We start from the raw sequence: 18,113 nt of genomic DNA, 5'->3' as shown, positions 1-18,113 counted from the left end.
AAAGCAAACAAGGCTGTCGCCGGCCACTACAACATCATCGACGTGGAAGAGAAAGGCCGTGGAGGCAGAGGAACGGCAGCAGCTGCGGCGGCCGCGGCAGTTGTGATCTGCGCAGCGGGGGCGGGGATCCTTGTGTGGTGGTTCCAAGCTTTCCACGCGTCGAACCAGAAGCTTTGGATGGTGCCGGTCGGACTCATCATGCTCGGGACGCCTATCGTCGTTTGTTTCTCCTTGGCCGCCTCCGGGATCCGGTGGTCGTCGGCGAGTTTGGATCCTGGAGAACCGTTGAAGTAGAAGGGTTGATTAGCTGTTTTCTTGCACGTAGGCACATAAGGCTTCATCGTGACGGAAACAATTGTGTTTTGCGCACGTGCTACGTACGGTATATGTGATGTTTTTTTACTATTAAATGCTGAGGAACTTACTTGCATAGTTGCAAAACATCTAAGATTATTTTAATTAACTATATAATAATTAAATCTTACTTTTTACATAATATATTACTCAATTAATTTCTACTAATCACGAAAATGAAACTCTTAACAATGAAGCGAAAGTCGCGATGAAATCCTCATGTAACAAAGAAGAAAAGAGGAAGCTGCGACTGCGACAAAATTTTGATGGAAGAGTATCAATGGGACCAACGATGATGAGAGTAGAAAGAGGAGGTAAAATAAGTGATATTGAGAAAATTTTGTAGGATCCACGGCGTGTGAAAGAAATCGAGTTCGGTGATGGAGTTTTAGTTGGGAGCGTAATTAGAGGGGTGCATGGTGTTTTTTATGTTATTTATGTATGATCTTTATTTATTAAAATTCTAAGAGGATTCTACATGTTAAAATTTAAAAGTGGTTACATGTCTTTAAAGGGATCAAAAGCATCTAATGCTCAAAGAGCTACATCCAAAAAGAATTTAAAACCTAAAAGTAAAAGATCCCAACTAAATACATAGAAAAAGCTGATAGAGCAGAGACGCGGTAACAACAGAATGAGGAACATAGCAGAGATAGAAGAAAGTGTAAAGTATTATTGATGTATCTGATAATTAAATGAGTACATTAGTTCTATATATAGAACAGAGAATGGTAATTATGTAATAAAAGCAAATACAAGTAATATTCATTTACAGCCTCCCTCAAATTAACCATTCTGTGTCTGAATGGTTAATTTGTGACGAAGATTGTGAAAACGAGTAACCGAGAATGACTTGGTTAGAATGTCCGCGATTTGTTCTTTAGACGGTATGTGTGATAGAGAGATAGATCCATTTTTGAGGTGCTGGCGAATGAATTGATAGTCGATCTCAATGTGCTTTGTCCGTGCGTGGAAGACTGGATACCAAGCGAGAGCGATCGCGGATGTATTGTCACAGTAAATCAGCGTAGGGGCGGACTGCGGAATGTCTAGTTCTTCCACGAGGCGGCGCAACCATATGACGTCGGAGGTAGCGGCTGAAAGAGATTGATATTCGGCCTCGGTGGACGATTTGGCAACCGTCACTTGCTTCTTGACTGACCAAGCGATTAAGTTTGGACCCAAGAAGGTGCAGAACCCGGAAATGGAGTTTCGGTCAGAGGAATCGGACGCCCAGTCCGAATCAGTATATGTCCGTAGAGTGAGCTCTCCGGTAGTAATGGGAAGACCGAAGGAGAGAGTTCCTTTGACGTACTGGAGCAGTCGTTTTAGAGCTTGAAAGTCTTGAGTGGTCGGCTGATGCATATGTTGGCAGACTTGGTTAGCTGCGAAGGCAATGTCTGGCCGGGTGATCGAGAGATACTGGAGGGATCCTGCTAGACGCCGGTACAGGGTTGGATCATGAAACGGCTGACTGGTAGTAGCCGTGTGTTTGGATTTGGGAGATAGAGGAGTATCAGTAGCTTTGCAGTCGGCTAAGCCAGATTCCCGTAGGAGTTTCTCCGCATAGTGTTGTTGTGTGATAAAAAATCCTGTGGACTGTCAAATGATCTGAATGCCGAGAAAGAGGGATAGCTGACTGAGCTTTAAGGGCGAAATGATCATGCAACTTGGAGAGAAGTGTGTTGAGGGCGGCTTGGTTGTTCCATGTAATTAAGATATCGTCGACGTAGATTAAAAGAAATATGTGTGTATTGTTGTGACGATAAGATAAGAGAGAGGGATCGGAACGAGTGAACCTGAAGCCTTGGTTCTGAAGGAAGGTGGTTAGTTTTTTGAACCATTGCCGCGGTGCTTGTTTGAGACCATAGAGTGATTTATTCAATTTGCAGACGACGGACGGTGAGGCGGTGTCGATGAATCCCGGAGGTTGCCTAATGTAGATGGTTTCTAAGAGATCATCGTGAAGGAATGCGTTCGAGATATCGAGTTGAAGAAGTTGCCAATTCCGATTGAGTGCAAGCGTGAGGAGAATGCGAATTGTAGTCATTTTGGCGACTGAACTGAATGTCTCAGTGTAGTTGACGCCGTATTGTTGGTCGTAGCCTTGGGCTACAAGACGAGCTTTATACATGTCCACTTGACCGGTTGGTAAGATTTTGGTCTTGAAGGTCCATTTGCACCCGAGAATTGGAGCTTGAGCCGGAGCGGGAACTAGAGTCCATGTCGCTTGATTCTGGAGGGCGTGGAATTCCTCAGACATGGCTTGACGCCAGTGCGGGTGCTTGACGGCTTGGGCATAGGTAGTTGGTGTTGGGCCGGGAGAGTCATCGGTGAGAAGAGATATAATCTGTTTTGGTTTGATTATTCCAGACTTGAGTCTAGTTTGCATGTGGTGTGAGGGTTGATTGGTGGTAGGAAGAGTGGGCATAATCGAGGGCATGGACGGAGTGAAAGCAGACTCATGGTCTCTGTTGGAAGGGTGTTGTGTTGGGGTTGAGGGCGGTGCTGGAAGAATGGGTTGCGGCTGATGGAAGGCATTGGGTTAGTGGCCAGCGAAGGTGGGATTAGGAGTAAAGGAGGAGTGGAGTGATTTATAAGGAAATTGTGTTTCGTTAAATGTGACATGTCGAGAAATATAGATTTTGTTTGATAGGGGATCCAAGCACTTATACCCTTTGTGAAGGGGAGAGTACCCGATGAACGTGCATTCTTGGGATCGCGGCGAAAGTTTGTTGGCCGCATAAGGTCACAGCCATGGAAAGCATTGACATCCAAAGGTGTGGACGTGGGTGTAGGTGGGATGGTGATCGTGCAAGCGATAAAACGGGGTTTGATTTACGATGGAGGAAGAGGGAGGACGGTTTACTAAGTAGTTGGCGGTGGCTATGGCTACGGACCAAAGAATGGGTGGTAAGTTGGCAGCGTGAAGCATGGTCCGAGCTGGATCAAGTAGGTGGCGATGTTTCCTTTCCGCTAGCCCATTTTGCTCCGGCGTGTGAGGGCAGCTGAGTTGCCGTTGAATGCCATGTAGCTATAGAAAATTTGTGAACTCATGACTTGTAAATTCGCCTCCGCCGTCAAACCGAAGAGCCTTTGGAGTGGTATGGAATTGAGTACTAATAAGTTGCTGGAGTAATTTGAATTTAGAGAGCGTTTCATGTTTAGATTTCATAAGATACAACCAAGAATATTGTGTAAAATTGTCTATGAAAATCACATAATACCGAAAACCATCCATGGAGTTCACAGGTGCGGGACCCCAAACATTGGAATGTAAAAGATCAAATGCAGCAGTTGGAATTATTTTTATTAAAAGAGGATTTGTGACATTTGGCTACAGTACAAGAAATGCAAGAAAATTTGTTCGAAATATGTGAAATATCTAGACAAGGTAGCAGTTCTTTGAGAAGGCCGTGATGGGGGTGACCGAGATGAGCATGCCAGAGCGTTTCCTGGTTCGTGTTGGCGTGAAATGTCGTCGGTTTGTGAGCAGTGGGTCGGGGAAGGTGGTACAAGCCATCACGAAGATGCCCATGAAGAAGTAGACGGTGGTCCTTGCGATCCTTAATTTGAAATCCGTTAGCGTTAAAACTCACAGAAACAGGATTATCAGTGGTTAACTTAGAAACATATAAGATATTATGAGATAAATGCGGAACATGAAGAAGTTTACATATATAAGGCTTACGAGGAGTGTCAGGCAAGGGAAGAAGACCTTGGCCGGAGTGAGCGATAGGGAGTTGAGATCCATTGGCTATGGAGACGCTGTCTTGACCGTGGTAAGGTGCGGGGTATTGAAGATTGCCTAAGTCTAGCGTGAGATGGTTGGAGGCTCCGGAATCGACAATCCAATCTTGTGAGGTGTTTTGATGTGGTTGGGCAAGAAGTGCCATCAGAGATCTTGGATTAGTAGGGGTGAAGCGTGGATTTGAGCGGTGCCAGCAGTTTAATGCTATGTGTCCAACTTTGTTGCAAATCTGGCAGGTTGGACGAGCAGAATTCAGGGGAGCCGGAGTCGGTGTAGACAGCAACGGATTGGGCTGGGATGGAGATGGTCCGGCAGTAGGAGTACGGTTCTTGCTAAAGCGGCGGGGAGGGCGGTTTCTTGATTTATTGGAGGACATGGCATGGAGAGCAGTGGCGCCGGAAGCAGTTGAGCTTTCTCTGGAGATTTCTTGATTGACATTAATCTCTTCACTGCATAGAAGAGAGTAAAGGATATCAAGAGTCATCGGGAGGGGTGACGTGCGGATCGCAGCTTTGAACGAGTTGTAAGTAGATGGAAACCCGTTGAGAATGTGAAGAATAACATCTTCTGCGTCGATGTTGGAGTTGGCGGCGGCGATATTGTCGACGATGGATTTGACGTGGTTGAGATATTGTTGCATGGTCAGATTCTGCATTTGAACATGATGGAGCTCATTCTTGAGCTGAATGACGCGCGATCGGCAAGTGGGCTGAAGGCGTCTTTCAAGAACGAGCCAGACCGCATGGGCGGTGGTGCAAGAAATCATGTAGGGAAGAATGGGGGGAGAGATTGTTGAGAAGAGAGCGGAGAGAAGATTGTTGTCGGCTAATTGCCAACGCTGGAATTCTTGAGATGAGACGTCGGATGGACAAGAAACGGTGCCGGTGAGATGTCCGGCATAACCGTTCGCCGTGAATTGTTGGAGGAGCTGAATACGTCATATGGCATAGTTCTCGGTGGTGAGGGCATTGGGGACGAGGTTCTTGATGTTGGTGATGAGGAACTTGAGCTGCTGTGGAATGTGGATCTCGGTGGAAGAGTTGTCGGAGATGGCGGCGGAGAGGGGAGGGTGGGAGTTTGCTGAATCTTGATCCCCCATGGATTGGCTCATGATATCATGATAGAGCAAAGACACGGTAACAACAGAATGAGGAACATAGCATAGATAGAAGAAAGTGTAAAGTATTATTGATGTTTCTGATAATTAAATGAGTACAATGGTTCTATATATAGAACAGAGAATGGTAATTATGTAATAAAAGCAAATACAACTAATATTCGTTTACAAAAGCAACCCAAAAAAAATATAACGAAACACCTCACAAAAGACATGAAAGATAAACAATAAAAAAAAAGACGAAAAGGAGACTAGAGATGATGATTAAGTTGCAAGATTTAAAGCCCTCCAAAGCTAAAGGCATCATATGGAAACATACATGCAATATGAAAACACGTCCAAACAGGCAACAAATTAGAAAGCTATATATATAGCATAGGAGATACCACGGGAAAAACCAGAAGACAACAAACACCCGCCAAGGAAAACAAACCACAACAAATCAAGCCTTGACAAGGGTAACAATATTTCACACAGGCCGCCTAAAGAATCAAAATCCCACACAGGCTAATAGAACCGGCCAAACCAAAGATGCAACACTCAAAAGATCAAACCCACCCAAAGCAAAAGACTTAAAAAGGAAACAACAACCGGAACCATCTAAAGTAGCAAACAACTAACCAACCACGAAGACAATCCCAAAGGAGGAAAACCAAGCCACAAAGAACAAAACAAAATGACTAGCCATTAAAAGGAGTAGTAGCAGTTTTAGATTTAGAAGAAGTTCCAACCAAATATTTGAAAAATATTTATCTTAATTTTCTTATTGTTCTTATGGACTGCGGAAGATAAGCCTTCTTTATCAACATTCACAATTTTCAGATCAGAAACATCTTGCAAATCCACATAGCTATCAACATCAAGCATCCCACCAAGCCTAAAAATTTCCAACAGCTCACTATCCAACCAGTCCAACTGATCGACATAATTTCCCCCATATTAAGCATTTAATTGCTACTGCCCTAAACCCATTAAAAGTAAAGCATCATCTGATAAGGGAAAACACGTAATATTAATTATAGGAATCTTATTCGAAACATCAATAAAACTAGGATTAATAATAGGAACAGAACAAGTCCCACAATGAAGCTCCTGGACATTTATAGGATCCCCGATAGCTTTCAGCTCAGAGAAATTAGACATTGAAACCAAAACAAGAGCAGTTGAACAAATAATTTGAATTGAATTCATAGCAGACACCAAAACGGGAGTGTCAACAAAAACATTATAAGTGTTCTCAATAGCAGGGGAAATAGACATAGTTGGGGCAGCAGGAAAATGATCTAAACTAGCATTTTCATTCTGAACATTAGTCACTGGTTTGGGATTACTCGTCACTTCCTTAGCTAAATGAGGGTGTAAGATAAAACATTCATTTTTAGAATGACCCAAAGACTTACATTGACCACAAAATGAAGAAAAATCCTCCATCACAACTGTTCAAATATATCCAAATTTTTCTACTCGATCCAATCATGATCGGGATATCTTTTAGAGACATCCAGTTCAACTAAAATACGAGCAACCGAGGAACGAGAGCCGACCAAAGTTGCATTGTCAGTATGCAAGAGATTTCCAAATAACAAACACAAACCACGTAAGTTAAGAGGATAGAACAAGTGAGGGAGAAGATTAAGGAAAGAAACTCATACGGGAATGATGGAAGATTACACTTAAATATCATAAAAAGAAGACTATTTTACCAATTTCATAAAGCAATTGTTGATAAAATAAGAACGATGAGTGAACACTCTATAATAATCCATATCATTAGATAGTTTAAACAGAACATGCTTCAAATACATTATAGTTGCCAAAAAATCACCTGTTAGCTTTAGTTTGAAAAAAAAAAAAATCAAGCATATTCCAAACTAAGCCTGAGTTAGGAAAATATTCATGGAATCTGAGGTTAGTTGGGTGGTTGGTGGTTCGCGCATTTTAACTATTCCCCATTTTTTGTAAAATTATTGCCAAATGACTCAATGACGATAATCAATTGAATCTTTGGGATTCTACAAGTCTTTTTATCAAGATAATTTTTGTGATGACGTATCAAGAGGGGTGGTGTTTTTTATGTTATTTATGTATGTTCTTTATTTATCATTTTTTTATTAAAATTCTAAGAGGATTCTACATGTTAAAATTTAAAAGTGGTTGCATGTCTTTAAAGGGATCAAAAGCATCTAATGCTCAAAGAGCTACATCCAAAAAGAATTTAACACCTAAAAGTAAAAGATCCCAACTAAATACATAGAAAAAGCAACCAAAAAAAATAATAATGAAACACCTCACAAAAGACACGAAAGATCAACAATAAAAAACAGACAAAAAGGAGCCTAGAGATGATGATTAAGCTGCAAGATTTAAAGCCCTCCAAAGCCAAAGGCATCATATGGAAACATACATGCAAGATGAAAACACGTCCAAACAGGCAACGAATTAGAAAGCTATATATATATAGCATTTACGAGATACCACGGGAAAAATCAGAAGACAACAAACACCCGCCAAGGCAAACAAACCACAACAAATCATGCCTAGACAAGGGTAACAATATTTCACACAGGCCGCCTAAAGAATAAAAATCCCACACAAGCTAATAGAATCGGCTAAACCAAGAGGCAACACTCAAAAGAACAAACCCACCCAAAGCAAAAGACATAAAAAAGAAACAACAACCGGAACCATCCAAAGTAGCAAACAACTAACCAAAAATGAAGACAATCCCAAAGGAGGAAAACCAAGCCACAAAGAACAAACCAAAATGACTAGCCATTAAAAGGAGTAGTAGCAGTTTTAGATCTAAAAGAAGTTCCAACCAAATATTTGAAAAATGTAGTTTAATTTTCTTATTTTTCTTATGGACTGCGGAAGATAAGCCTTCTTTATCAACATTCACAACTTTCAGATCAGAAACATCTTGTAAATCCACATAGCTATCAATATCAAGCATCCCACCAAGCCTAAAAATTTCCAACAGCTCACTATCCAACCAATCCAATTGATCGACATAATTTCCCCCAGAGTAAGCATTTAATTGCTACTGCCCTAAACCCATTAAAAGTAAAGCATCATCTGATAAGGGAAAACACGTAATATTAATTATAGGAATCTTATTTGAAGCATCAATAAAACTAGGATTAATAATAGGAACAGAACAAGTCCCACAATGAGGCTCATGGACATTTATAGGATCCCCGATAGCTTTCAGCTCAGAGAAATTAGACATTGAAGCCAAAATAAGAGCAGTTGAACAAATAATTTCAATTGAATTCATAGCAGACACCAAAACGGGAGTGTCAACAAAAACATTATAAGTGTTCTCAATAGTGCAGGGGAAATAGACATAGTTGGGGCAGCATGAAAATGATCTAAACTAGCATTTTCATTATGAACATTAGTCACTAGTTTGGGATTACTCGTCACTTCCTTAGCTAAATAAGGGTGTAAGATAAAACATTCATTTTTAGAATGACCCAAAGACTTACCTTGACCAAAAAATGAAGAAAAATCCTCCATCACAACAATTCAAATATATCCAACTTTTTCTACTCGGTCCAATCATGATTGGGATATCTTTTAGAGACATCCAGCTCAACTAAAATACGGGCAGCCGAGGAACGAGAGCCGACCAAAGTTGCATTGTCAGTACGCAAGAGATTTCCAAATAACAAACACAAACCATGTAAGTTAAGAGGATAGAACAAGTGAGGAAGAAGATTAAGGAAAGAAACCCATATGGGAATGATGGAAGATTCCACTTAAATATCATAAAAAGAATACTATTTTACCAATTTCATAAAGCAATTGCTGATAAAATAAGAACGATGAGTGAACACTCTATAATAATCCATATCATTAGATAGCTTAAACAGAACGTGCTTCGAATCCATGATAGTCGCCGAAAAATCACCTGTTAGCTTTAGGTTGAAAAAAAAAATCAAACATATTCCAAACTAAGCCTGAATTAGGAAAATTTTCATGGAATAAGAGGTTAGTTGGGTGGTTGGTGGTTCGCGCATTTTAACTATTCCCCATTTGTTGTAAAATTATTGCAAAATGACTTTGCAGTGGAAACCAGTTACAACGGACATGATACAGTTTTGAAACCGCTGCAATTTTTTATGGTGATTAAAACCGCCATTAAAGCCTATTTAAAGTACTATGAAAAGTATAGTTTTAAGTAGTGCACTACTTTTGAAAATAAATTTGAATATCATGGAAAGTTTTTAATTAGGTCGAGATACGGCAACTTTCATATTAATTAACACTTCAGGTCTTAACATATAAAGGTACTTCTGAAGTTTACATTGCAATATATGATCAATTGATCGTTCTTCTATAAAAATAATAAAAGACTATAATAGAGATTATAACTGCTATAAAATAACCATTGGGAAGATATTTCATGGTGTTTTTTTTTTGCAGTGATTTAATAGTTATACATACTAACAGTTTAAAATTCTTGAAATCTAGGGCTGTTATAGCGATTTAATCTGCCGTAAAATTAAAACATTAGTAGCGGTTTAAATTGTCGCTAATATTTTACAATAATAATAATTTAATTTGCCACAAAGGAGTGCAGTATTTGAATATAAATTTACCGTTGTAAAACTTGGAAAATTGAATTTAGGCTTTGTTTGGGACGTCTTTCTTACTGCTTCTTAAAACAGTTTTTTAGTACAAAATTTTTAATTGTTATACTAAAAAGCTTCTTTAAGCAGCAGTAAGAAAATTACTATGAAGTTTGAAATCTCTAATATTTGTAGGGAAGGAAACGGATGTGCTGAATGGTTAGCTAAGAAGGGGGCTGATAGTTATGAGTATGAGGATGTGGATACTTTGAATTTAGATACTATTTTTAAAGGTTTGTTGTTAATCGATATATCTTCTCTACATCATGTCAGGTATGAGTAATTACTTTGCTTTTTTGGTTGTGCTGGCTGGTTTTGTTTTTAAGAGCTTTGTAGATTCCTGTAATAAAATTATTCAAAATAATTGCACTTGACATACACATCCCAACCATCATTACTCTATATAAAATCAGTTGAAAGCATCCTTTCATATTGATAAAATACTACATATCATAACAAAATAATACAGGTATAATATTGCTATAAATATCTCATTAGTATATTTATCAAAGGGTTTACGAATTTAGACGATTATATTATTGTTACACTTTAACTTTTGCTTAATGATACATCATTCGCTTCATCTTAACCAATTAAGGAGCAGTTAGGGATTGATATTAGCTCTAATAACTCCCTACAGGCCATCCACTGAATGCTCCCAATCCCCAAGGTGTCCCGATTGCCGTCATTTCTTCTCTTTTTTTCCTCTTTTACACACATGCTCTTGAAATGTAGCTTCTATCCAGTGCACTTTAGCGGGTCAGATTCGGGTAATGGCAGAATTGTAACCGTTATGACCATATGGCATATGGTAGCGGTATGATGGTGACGATCTAGCAACTCCGGCGGGTGGCGGTGGTCTGATATATATTGGTGGTTTCATGATGACAATGGTCCAATGACTGTGGTCAAGTGTGCGACATATTAATAACAATAGTAAGATAATGATGGTTCGACAAAAAAGATCGGGTGGAGACGTTTTGAGTGTTTGGGAAATAGATGTTCGACGATGGTGATTGGATAGCAAAGTTTTAATGCGACAATCAGACAATGATTCAATGATGATAATCGAGTGAATCTTTGGGATTCTTCAAATCTCTTTAATTCTTATATATTTCAAAGCAAGAGATTGTCTTTAAGTAGGTAGCAGGTGCTTAATTATAGATTTTTTAGAGTTGAAAAACGCTCCATCGAGCTACCATTTTAATTCCATTAATCATAGAGCCTTCGTTAAGTATTTATGTGCCTTAATATTATCATAATTAAATTTACTTGAATTATGGAGGTCAACCTTAGAGTCTAAAGGTTTTCAAGTCATTAATAAGAGTACACGTTTTAGATATTTTGGATCTGTTGTTCAGACTGATGGTGAAATAGAAGGAGATATTATCAGCAGAATTCAAGTTGGATGGTTGAAGTGGAGGAATGCATCGAGTTTGTTATGTGATAGAAATGTACCCCTCAAATTTAAGGGAAAATTCTATAAGATGGTAGTGAGGCCTGCAATGCTTTATGGTGCCGAATGTTGGCCATTAAAAGAGAAGCATAATACTAAGTTAAGTGTGGCAGAGATGAGGATGCTCAGGTGGATGAGTGGCTTCACCCTTAGAGATAGGATACGAAATGAGCATATACGTGAAAAGGTTGGAGTAGTTCCAGTAGAAGATAAGATTAGAGAGAGTTGCCTTAGATGGTTTGGTCACATAAAACGATGGCCTTCCGATGACCCGGTTAGGAGAGTAGAGGTATTAGATTTGACTTATGTTAAGAAAGGTAGTAGACCTAAAAAGACTTGGTTAGAAAATATTAGAAATGACCTTTCTTTGTTAGATTTAATTTAAATGAGAATTTGACTTTTAATAGGCCACAATGGAGAAAAAGGATTCATTTAGCTGACCCCACGTAGTGGGATAAAGGCTTGATGTTGTTGTTGTTGTTGTAATATTATCAAAATTAAATAATTTTGTGCTCATTGGATTTGTTTTGTCATCATGCTCAATTTTATTATAAGCATGTTAAATATGAATATTATTTATTTCTCTAATTAATATTCCAAAAAAGTTTAATTATGATTGAAGCTCTTGATATGAACTTATTTGGATATGCATCCAATCATTTTTTTTTAATCATTTTTTTTTTCTTTGAGTTCATCTCATCAAGCCAATCAATTTGATTATTATTTTGATCAAATTGGATCATATTTAATTATAAAAGCTTTCAATTAAAATGTCCATAGAGATTCATGCGTCAATTTTTATGACTCATAAAGTATACTAAAAAATTATGTAGGATTATTAAGGAAAACAATTTATATCAAAATATTCTAAGGAAAAAATAATCATAACTAGTTTTAAAGACTTCAAATAAATTTTAATCTAAATACAATATTAATTATTTATAAATTACATTTATTAAAAATTTAATCAATCAAAAATATATTATAATTAAAATTTTCATTAAAATATATTAATCTAATTTTTCATGATTAAGCTTCCTGGTTCTCCATCTATTTCATTTCTCTTTTAATGTAATATATAAAAAATTTTGGAATAATATTTTAGTATTTTTCTTAAAAATAACAGTGCATGCATAATAAATGCTAAAGTGCCATTTTAATAATAAATAATTAAATAACATTCTAGAACTTTCTTTCTCATTTTAGTAATATAAAAAAAAAACTCGACCCATATAAAACAGTCGCATTGCCATCTTTCAATCCTTCTTTAAATAATCAAACGTTCAATATCCAAAAATAATGAGGACTAATTATTGTCCATAGAAGCCTTAGCCGTCAGTGACTAATGCTGATTTTTTCATCCATAAAAACCCCATCATTATCTCCTCCTTACTAAGTTGGACGGTTTTGATTTACCAATCGATAAAATTCCCGTCACATCTACTCTGTCCCACGGTGGAAGTGTGTCTACAAATTTTTATTGGGTCAGGTAACCTGATGTAGAGATACATCAGGTACCCAATAAAAAATGCCACATGCACTTTAAACAAAGTGCTTTTTGTTTAAACTGCATGTGGCATTTTTTTATTGGGTACCTGATGTATCTAAACATTAGGTTACCTGACCCAATAAAAATTCATCAATTTGACTCATGAGTAAACACGGGCTCAGCTCGATCAATGACTCATGAGCGGAGCCCGATGAGCTTACGGGCTAAATTTGAATCAGTTCTAATCCGACTCATTAATTTACAAGCCTGCTTGTTTAAAAAGTACCGATATAAAATGTACTTAAAATATATTAGCATTCATAATTTTAAGTGCAAAATTATAAGAAAATATTTAAAAAATGCATCTCACTTTCTTATTATAAGTGATTCTTCTTCTTTTTTTTTTTTCATTTTCTCATTCATTTTATCATTTCATTATAATAATTATTTGCATCGTAATCATTTTCTCCCTTTCATAATAAATGATTCCTAAATTAACTATTGCAGAGATGAGGATGCTCAGGTGAATGAGTGGCTTTACCCTTGGAGATAGGATATGAACTGAGCATATACATGAAAATGTTGGAGTTGCTCCATTGGAAGATATATAAGATTAGAAAGAGTCGTCGTAGATGGTTTGGTCGCATAAAATGGAGGCCTTACGATTACCTGGCTAGGAAAGTTAAGGTATATTTGACTTATGTTAAGAAAGGTGGGGTAGACTAAAAAGCCTTTGTTAGAAAATATTAGAAATGATCTTTCTTTATTAGATTTAAACAAGAATTTGATTTTTAATAGAACACAATGGAGAAAAAGAGTTCTTGTAGGTGACCCCACAGAGTGGGACAATGGCTTGAAGATGATGTTGTTGTATAATAAACGAGTCGGCTCGAACTCGTAGAATAAAGCTCATACTCGAGGTTGAACTCGATTAACTAATCAAGCTCAAGCTTAAATCAACTCGTTTACACCCCTAATTACCACTAGCTTCATCTCCCTTCTGCATCCTAAGCGCACACAAACTTTACCACAATACCGACCACGCCTATCCTAATTCAATTAATTAACCCTAGATTTATTAATAGTGGAAAATAGATATATTATTTACATGTATAATAATGAAGCACATAATTATGTACTTATTGTATATTTCATATTTTGAAGCTCATAATTATCTGTTAGGTATATTAATAAATGATGAGTACATGACTATGATATAGCTATCATAGCCTACTCATTTGATGTTTTGGGCCTTTTGGCTTCAATATTAGATACATGAGCATGATAATTATATATATTTTTTTAACTTTAAAAATATATTAATATATAATTCTATATATTATTTAAATGATGACCAATAAATTCCAATTTATAAATCAAGTAGTTTGTCTTAACTTAATAATTGAATGCTTTTGCTTGCTATCTTTTTTAAAAGCCGCTGTAAAATACAATTTTCTATTATAAAAAATTATAAAATAATAAAAAAATAATGAACAAATAAATATTATAATTCCGATAAAAAATAAAATTATTTCAAATAAAACCTAAATTTATAGCCTAGTATTTTGTAATCAAATTTGTTTAAACCCCCAACAAAAGCCAAATTATATGACTTACAATTGTTGATTTTAGAAAAATAAAACATAATTTTTTTTATTAATACTTACATATTCACAATGAGTAATGACATATATAAATTATGCCAGAAAAACTAAATATAAATTATATTAAAATAAATTTAAAATTAAATTAGTTATAAATTTTTTTTTATTTACAACTCTTAGTTTAAAATAAATTTAATAATTAAAAAATGAATTATAATTCCAATAAAGATAAATGCTTCAACATTTTTTTTCGTAAATAACTATATATATCCCGCACGTAATTATACCTGTCAAGTCTTCGTCCCCATTTCGTTTATATTCACCTTGCCGCCGCCTTTAAAGACCTTAGTTTCCCACCAAATTATTTAGTAGGCCCATGAGAAACCAACCATGTCGCAGCTTTCAAATCCAGAAGCCAGCTTCCGCGATGCAGGCCGACGGACAGAGTCGACTCGACTCACTGAACCCACTGGAGGGGGTCTCGAGGTCTGACTTGGTCAATTTGATCAAGTCAACCTTTTGACCAAGGTTCTGGGCAAAATCGAGGTCAACAGAAGTCGCCGTCGGTTATCTGGCTCGCCGCCGCCTTACTTCTCATCCTCAGCAGCGCCGCTGGCGGCGGGATTCTTGCTTGGTGGTTTCTTTCATTCCATCGAGAAAACCAGCGGCTTTGGATGGTCCCGCTTGGCCTTGTCGTCCTCGGCGCGCCGCTCCTTGCTTGCCTTTCTATTTCATTCTCCCAGGATGGTTGTCGCCGGATTGTTCAGCGTTCTCTAACGCCTCCTCCGCCGATGGAGGACCTGGAGGTGGCGGCGGTGGTTACGGTGGCTAACCCTGAGAGGTGACGGACTCAACCGAACGGTTTTGAAGCTTAATCCTCTTTTCCAATGCCATCGCATCATAATATAAAAAAATAATTTTAACTTGTTTTTGTTGTAATTTACTAGTTTACATAAAGAAAATTATTATGGTATTTCTGCCCCATTTTACATTACTTTCCCATATAATTTGGTATTTGCATGTTCTTTGGATTCTACCCTGCGAGAATTGTATGGATTATGGAGTAGTTTCAATGTTTCATGCAATTGCTTGCGCTTGATCCGAGGTTTTGTGTGGAAGGTTTAGAATTTTTAGGGTTTTTTTTGCCAATTTATTGTTCTCGTTTCTAGCTCATTTTCTTGTTAATTATTAGTATGATTCACAAGGGGTAAAATATAAAAGTGTAAACTTTATAGACTTTATAGCATTGATTTTCGGGTGGATTTAACATAAAGTGATTCATAATGTAGCGTGAATATCGTACATATGCTGATGCCTCGGATGCGAGTTCCGTGTATGTACAGTGATTTAAAAAAGAAAAAAAATTATGTTATTTCAAGGGTGTTTAGTTGGAAGAAAATTGAATATAAGTAAAATAAATGTATTATTTTTTTATTGGATGAAAAATAAATCTAAGATAAAGTAAAATAAATACAGTGTATTCAATAATTTTATTTTATTTTGAGAAAAAATATTCTGACCCAATTTGATGGAGAATGCTTTACACTGATCAAGTGCTTTTTTGATCAACCACGACCGTCATAGTCTCCATCGTTACATGTTGCTCGCTGCTTGCCGCCACTGTCCACCGCCAGCCCACGCCAACAACCGCCGCCGCCTGTCCACTTCCACCCATCGCTATCGCCTGCTGCTCGCGGCATGCGACCCCGTAGCCATCATATGGGTCACAATCTTCTTACAATTTATATAGCATTCAATTTACTTCCACAAAAAAAGTTATGCATTCCTTTTTCACTCACCCAAACAGCTCCAAAGTATTCCTTTTACACGGCATTCCTTTTACATTGTATTCATTTTTCATGCAACCAAACAACCCCTTTTATAAAAAAATTATATTAAAACAAATTTAAAATTATTAAATTTATTTTGAGAATAATATTATATAAATTATTTATATAAAATTTTAAGTTTAAAGTAAATATAATAATTTTTAAGCTCATCTTGATACAAATTATATCATGATACCATAATATTTTTTTCTTAAAAAAGGTGATTCAATATAATGTGTTCAATCAAAACTTGTCTGTGGATAACACTGGATTTTAATGGCAGACCGATTAGGTGAACAGGTGAGCAAAATATGTGTGAAAATAGAGAGTAGAGAGTAGAGTTGAAGAGAGAGATAATCTTGAAAAATGCTCACAAAGAACTAGAGCTTTAACATTAGTAGAGTTTCACTATATTACTAAAAAAGTTGCAAACTTAAAAGTTCAAAAACCAAAGTCTAGCAAACTTTTTCTTATCACTCTCTATTTATAGGATTATGAGTGCTAAAAGAAATATCATACAAATAAAAAGTTAAGAATAAAATGCTACATTTGATCACAAATATAATGTTACACGACGTCTTTGACATCTGTCACCCACTGATTGGCCTAGCGAGAGGTGTAATATCTACTACAACATAATTCTGAACTGGTTTGATAAATCCTGTGTGTTTCCATTTCTACATTTTCTATTTTGTGAATGTCTTTGTATGTTGTTAATACATTATTTCTATCTTAAAGTGTGTCCCGAGAGTTTATGTAAAAAATTTACTTATGTGAATTTTTCCTTGGGAGCTCTGCGACGCTTACCTTTGTATTTTCTATTCTAAAAATAAGGAAAAATGAATTTTGGGGAGTGTTATGGTGTCGAGTGTCTAAAAGCCGCGAAGCTATGAAATAAATTGTTTATATAAATATCCAAATATACTTAAAAAAAAATTTCTTAAATCACAGCTGGATTGAGAAAGAGGGTGAGATTCTAGAGAAAGTTTGATTTGAGCAACTTCGAGCAATTTTTTTCTGTTGGACAAGCCTGAAAATTGTCTGGATTGAGATATATTATATTTACTCGATCTCAATTTTTAATAATTCGTAGGTTTTAGGCTTTTCTTATTTAAATTATGAAGTTTCAACACAAAAATGGTATATTTCGACATTGGATAAATTTTTACAAAGTGACTTTTGATATATTATTGATTGTAGTATCTTATACATTCTAATATATTATTTGTGAATTTTCACTTGACAATTTTGATTTTATGCTAATTTAAGCATTCTAAAAAAATATTATGACACTGTAAAATAATATTGTGGCATAATAAAAGTTTCGAAACATAGCTGTGATTTAAAACTGTGAAATTTATGTATGAATTTCTCCTTGACATGTCACCAAAAATTCTCCTTGATGGGGCTTGAATTTCGATGCAAATATGAGTCAAAATCTTAAAAAATTAAATTCAGGATCATCAAAACTTTGATTTCAACAAACTTACATTCAAATTGAACATCTCAAGAAGACAAACTCAACGACATCGATCCAATCTGAGCCCAAATGACCCCAAATCAAAGGACCAAAACCTACTTAAAAGCATCAGAGTATTAATTGGAAGATCAAATAATATCTAAATAGGATTGCTTATAATCGAATCGAGCAGCTCGATGAGAAGAATCAAACAAGCCCAATATCACTCAATTCTGACATCTCTAAGGCACTTAAATACTTGATAAACATTCGATGATCAAGGGAACTAGTACCAACTGTCTGATGGAACACTCCCAACATGTCCTTGACCTTCTCCATATTTACTAGTCACGTCACTTACAAAAAATTATAAATAGTTCCTCATTCTTCACATGAGAGGGGGGAAGATCGAAGAAGAGA

This window comes from Dendrobium catenatum, unplaced genomic scaffold (assembly GCF_001605985.2).
Source record: "Dendrobium catenatum unplaced genomic scaffold, ASM160598v2 fragScaff_scaffold_80, whole genome shotgun sequence".
NCBI classification, from domain to species: Eukaryota; Viridiplantae; Streptophyta; class Magnoliopsida; order Asparagales; family Orchidaceae; genus Dendrobium; species Dendrobium catenatum.
This window is presented reverse-complemented; position numbering follows the sequence as displayed.